The sequence below is a fragment of the Pteropus vampyrus genome, unplaced genomic scaffold, assembly GCF_000151845.1.
Source record: "Pteropus vampyrus isolate Shadow unplaced genomic scaffold, Pvam_2.0 Scaffold6, whole genome shotgun sequence".
NCBI classification, from domain to species: Eukaryota; Metazoa; Chordata; class Mammalia; order Chiroptera; family Pteropodidae; genus Pteropus; species Pteropus vampyrus.
The window spans coordinates 472,691-478,973 of NW_011888787.1; positions in this window are offsets into that span (position 1 = coordinate 472,691).

Genomic DNA, 6,283 nt, shown 5'->3' on the forward strand with positions numbered 1-6,283 from the left:
AGAACAAGAGAACCCCCTTTTCAGCTCTGCAACTCCTCGAACTAGTTGGCAAATACACGTTTCTACTCCGCGCCCATTTACGTGTCAATTCATAGCAATCAGGCCTCTGCCTCCATCCCTCCAAATACAATGCGGTCTGAAAACAAAACAATTACCTCCTCCCAATGTCCCAAGAGAGCGAAGGCAGGGAAACCCGCCTCGAGCCGGGGCCTGGCGGGAATGGACCTTGGCGCTGTCCATGTGGCACTGTCCGCTCGTCCCAGGGCTGCCACCGTCCCGCTCTGCGGCCCTGTGCAAACGGCGGGCCCAGGAGCCTGTTTCTCCATCTGGATGCCGGAAGGAAGCCTCTGGAAGGCCCATCCTTCCCCCAGAGCCAGTGGCCGAGCAGAGGTGAGGTGAGGAAGCGTCTGCGAGGCCCTCGCACCCACCTGTTTGCAGTGGAAAGGAGACTCGCTGCATAAATTAGTAAGGGGACCGACCGAAGCCAAAGGGAGTCGTGGAAACTTCATTATTATGCGCGGTGTGTGGCTGCCTTTTGAATATTCTGCTTGCTTGGTTTCTAATTTCCTTTCCTTACGGGTGTCTTTCCCCCTCATAAATCTTTGCATCTCAATGTTCTTTCTCTCTCTGCGTTCGGAACTGGGAGTTCTCACAACCCCTCCGTGGTTCACTCTACTCCTGCAAACATCGCCGGCTGCTCAGCTACGGCTCCTGAAGGCAGGTGACACCCTTCTGCCCCCACCCTCTGCAGAGCCCCCTGCCCTGAGGGAGGGAGGGGGAGCCGAGGGAGGGTAAGATGGGCAGGGAATCCTCCCACGCTCTCTCCTCCCTTCCCAGCTGGCCAAGGAAACATCCTCCAACCATTCTCTACAGCAAACAGCCACCAGCTCTTTGTGAACTTGACAGCCAGTCCGTCGCAGACCCGGGACTTCCGGCCCCCCAGCAACGGCACCGCGCCCAGAGCCGGCAGCAGGCGCCCTCTGGCGGCAATCGGTAGCACCTTCTCTGAGAGGCAAATTCTCCTTATCTGAGTTGGGTCCTCACAGAGCCTCAGCCCATGATGGGAGAAAGTCCAGTTGGTATCTTCATCGCTAAAAATCAAAGAGAGAGGCTGCCTTTGGTATCAAGAGGAATATAACGTATGAACTCACATGTGCCACTCTAATTAGGCCGCATTTCTCCGGCAGCAGCAGCATGTGTGGGAGGGACCAGTAGTGACTTCTCCATGGGGTGGGAGTTACTGGTTGCCAGGCGCTGGGGAAGGGAGGGATGCAGAACCACCGGTTCCTTTTGAGGGGTAACAAATATATTCTGGAAGTGCATAATGGTGATGGTTGCACAACTTCGTGAATATACTAAAAAATATTTAATGGTATACTTTAAAAGGGTGAATTCTAGCTCCATTTTTAAGAAAGAAAATTCAAGTAGTTGCAACTTTGCGAAGATGTCCCTGAGCCTCCTGCTTAAAGTTAACCACTCTCTCCTGTGCGTGACCTTAAGATCATGGGGACTTGTGTCATTCTGGGTAATATTCCAGCTCCCTCTGATGACTGAGTATTCGTGGCCTGGCCTGAGCCTGTCCCCTCAGCGGGGCACAGTGCTGGCACACGGTCAGCAGACACCAGTTGCACTGAAGAGACCACCTACTCGCCAAGACTTTATAAAGCACAGCGATATTGAGGAAACCATGTTTGTTTGTTTGTTTGTTGATATCATAAATATTATGTGCACACCATGGGTAAGACTTGGGCGATATGAAAATGAAGATGCACAGCGTCTGCCTTTGAGGAATCTACGACATCTTGGTGGAAATAAGTATACCGAAATAACTGCAATACAAAGCAGCAAATGAGACCGTGTGAATGGCAGAGCAATCCACACCTAACAGTTCAGAGAGGTAAAAAATTACTACCTTGAGGATGATAGAGAAGGTTTTGTGAAGGTAGAGGGATGAAAATGAGCTTTAGGGATGTAATAAGATGTTAAAATGAAAGCTTCAGCTGAGGCACATCCCAGAGCTGGGTGTTGGACCAAAATGCAAACACGAGCAAAAAGGGGGAGGTGGTAAAAGGGGGAGCGGGGAGAGGCTGGTAACTTAAATTGTCACCCACACTGATGGCATAAAGAGATGCCAACTTGGAGATAGGAAGCTTTTTGAAAAGAATTTCTGTGGAGAGAACTACTGGGTGTGAAGACTCCTAGCCTCACCGAGGTGGAAGAGGGGAGATCGGCTCCCTACCTCATACCAAAGACAGGACTTTGAGGGAACAACCTCAGAACCCAGTGCATTGTCTCCCACAGTTAGAGGGGCACGAGTCTGCTGACTGGCCCACACTTGAGAAATCTAAGCTAGAGGGCTGAGGTGTGAGGAAGGAGCTGCCCTCCCAGAGTTCGCCTGGGCAAACCATGGACCAGTCATCTGAGGGGACTAGAACAGGGTGCTGTCGCTCAGCCTCTGTTCAAAACGACCTCCCGTGGGGGTGAGGGGCCTCGGCAGAAGAGATGAACCACGGCTGCATGCCTAGGGCTGCAAAGCGTGGCAAAGAGAAGGTGTCTGTGGGACCCATGAAAGTCCCTCAAGATAGCACTCGCTTGAGATGTCTTAGAGGTCCAGAAAGCACCAACTCAATCACCTCACAGTACCAACCAGCTAAGAATTTTGCTATGGTAACTCCCCTCCCTAATCTCCTTTGCTAACCCTCGCTCGCCAAGCTCCAGATCCTGCAGGGGCGTGAGAAAGGGGTTCGTAAGGTGGAAGAGGAGAAGGAGCAGGAGAGGAGGCGAGAGAGAAGCAGCTAGAAACTCCTCCCTCCCTCGCCTTCACACTGCAGGCTTCTCGCCCGCCCGTGACCGGCCCAAGCTGGAAGAGAGGAGAAACTCCAACTCAAGATGAAGTTCAAAGTTATTATTCTTACCTAGGACTGCCATTTTAATCCCTGACTGCCACTTTATTAAGTCACTTACAAAATGACTATTTGTATTACCTCTGAGAAACAATCTTTGTCTTTCCTAGGGGTGAGGGAGAAATAGCTCCTTGGTGTGGATTTGAAGAAATCAAATGCGAGTCAAAAATGAATGTGCTTTAAGATCCCATTCCCTCACCCGTGCTTGTTCGATGCGAACATTCCAGGTAGAAACAGGAGCTGAGGTCTCCGGCAAAGGACGAGAGGTAGCCAGATCTAAGCTATATTTGGAAAAGGAAAAGAATGAACAGATCTTTCCCAGGGATGGGGGTGGGGGATGGGGAAGGCTGGAAATGCCAAACGCGGGCCGATCGGGCTGATCGCAAGGGCGTCCAGTGCCGAACTAACTATTGGAGTAAAATTTCAGTATATTTAGGTATTTATTTCACATGACATATTGTAAGTACTTGAGATGAGTAAAATGAAATATTAGACACATTTCGAATAAGTAAAATGTAAATATACTGACGTATGTATTAAACATATTCTAACATGAAAATAAAATATTGCTTAAAGGAAGCACTACATAAAATAAAGTTTAATTGAGGTTAAAAAGGAAGTATAATTATGATCTTTTTTTTTTTAAGTGATCTTAGTGTATCAATGGCGACATCTTTGATATGTGAAAAATCTTCCAGTTGCTGGATCCTTCTTCCTTAATCTATGCTCGTTAAAGGAACGATAAAGCAATACAAGAGATCATTATAAGCTTCTCTAAATCTGTTTCTCTAGCTCGCTATTTTCAAACAATCATATCTCGGTTGTAACTTTGAGGAGATTTGCGAGAGGGAGGAGGACATTTTGTTTCTTTGCGGGGCAATTTTTTTTTACTTATAACAAGCTTTATATATATGTGCGTGTGTGTGTGTGTGTGTGTGTGTGTGTGTGTGTGTGTGTGTGTGTGTATTGCTTCAAATAAACTATTTCTCATTTGTCTTCATCTTCCTATCTCATCTCCTATAAATAGAGATTCTCCTGCAGACATCATATTAATGCCAGTAAGTGTTCTCTTCATATCCCATTTGTTGGAAAGTCTTTTAGACAGATAAGAATTATTCTTGCATCAGAAGCTTGCTTTAGTGGTGGTTATTTTCCTCTTTTGCTTGTGGATTATGGAAGTATAGAAGATGGCTTTCTAAACAAGCTCGTCTATACTGTCTCAAAATTTGAAGGAAGCATGTCTCTAGAATATCTCAAGACAAATAATTCAGGTTTTTTAAACTCCACAATGACAGTGTCACACCAACAGAAATACCCGTGTTCTAGGACTCTAAAACAGCATGGAGTATAGGAGTAGCAGACCATCGAACGCTGATATCGGAAATCATCTTTCCGTGGGCAATGGGAGAGGCCAATAAAGATGTTTAAACAAGGAAGTGACAAAGATGTATAGACATAGACATACCCTGCTGGAGGTGTGAGAGCTGCAGAGAGTATCAAGCCCACCTCCTACTACCAAAAGGTCAGCAACTTGAGCATGAGTCACCGAGAAGGCGCATTGGAAGTTGATTAATGAGGGAGGAAAGACCGGAGAAACGCCCCAAAGACAGCTGTTGTTCCCCCTCATCCACTCACCCCTCCCCTGCCTTTTTCCTGTTTAAAAAAGTAAAACCAGTTCTCTGAATCTCCTTTGAAGAACTAACTGCCTGCACCCCTGGTAGCTCATGTGGTTTTGGGGTGGGATGATTTACCCTTCACCTCCAGGGATGGTCGGAAGTGATTTGTTTCAGAATGAATTAAGCACGTGTCCCAAATATGCCAAACACTTCTGAGGCGCAGGATCTCTGTTAGCTGTTTCCAGTTAGACTGAGAGGTGAAGTAAGGGCTATAGGTACCGTGTGACTAGGGGGTGGATTAAGAGTCAGTAGATAAAATGTGAGGAGAAAGGTCACAGAGTGAGAGGTGGAACTGGAGGCTACAATAGAAACCAGAGACCAACAGAGCGTTATCTGAGTTTCTACCAGCTAAACCTGAGGCGGCTCTGAAGTTTTCAACCCTGTGGGCTAATTCGATTCCTCCCCACCCTCTTTTCCTATTAAAACAGCTTGAGTCAAGTTTTCTGCCACTTACAACAGACAGAGTCCTAAATAATACTCAAGAAAAAAAAAAAATAGGAAGCCATCAATCAGGACCGAGGGGTTGGGTAGGAAGAAAGAGACTTACTCGTGAGAAGGCAGGAAGGGAAAATGAAGTTTCAGTCTCAAATGTCACAGGGGTATCATACATGCTTAACATCGCACAGATTACTAAGACCTCCCCAATAAAAGGTTAGCAGGATAATATCCGTGGCTCATACCGTAGGCTCAGATGTAAGACAGACATGGCTTTCCATTCGGGCTACATGGGCTCTGCCATTTAAGATCCGCGCATCCTTGGGCAAGTTATTTCTTTGTTCTCTAACCTCAGTTTCTTTCCCTGTGAAATGGTGATGGCACCTACGACTCGAGTTACTCTGAAGAATATGCCGCATTGCATGTCAAAGGTTTAGCGTGATGCCAGGCGTATGGTAAGCACTCAACATTACGTAATATGAACAATATTATTATTATTGATGATTTTGCTCTTTTCTAAGCTTGTTGGAGATACTACTGGGGGAAAGAATTTGTTGGAGGTGAAACTACCAATGCTACTTGTCTTGATATATGTCTCTGCCTCCTTCTTTCTCATCTTAACAGAAGAGGTGACCCTTAATGACCGACGTAGCCCTTCCGTCTAAGGCTGATCTTAATCGAAGAGGTGATGCTTCTCCTGTCCAAGGCTGATCCTTCCTCCTTTCATCTCATTTTCTCCCCCGCTTCTTAGGGATTCTGCCTTATCAAATATTCCCTTTTTGTCTTCTTAATTGTTTCCTCTCCACGAGCAACTTTCTCCCATACTGAAATAATTCCTTCCTTGACTTTCTATCAGTAGCTCTCAAAGCATGATCTGAAGAAGTCCTGTATCAGAGTCACCTCGGGTGCTTGTTTAAAATGCAGAGTCCTGGGCTCCACTCAGATCTAATGAGACACATTGGTGCTCTGGAACCTGCAACTAACAAAACTCCAGGTGATTCTGATGTACCATGAAGTTGGAGAAAAGCCTTGGTCACCTACGCATCACCCACTCTCTTATGTTCACTGTGGATCTTTCGCTTTCTCAGGTCCCGCCAGTCTTCAAAAGCATCAAGCCCTGCACCCCGCCCCCCACCCCGATTTCGCAGAAAAAAGAAGCCATTAAAGAAAAAGAAATCCTCGGATTCCCTCACTGTAAGTGTAACTCGTGCCTATTCTTCCTTTTTCCCTCCTGGGAACATGGAAAACGCATCTTTTTCCTTACTTCCC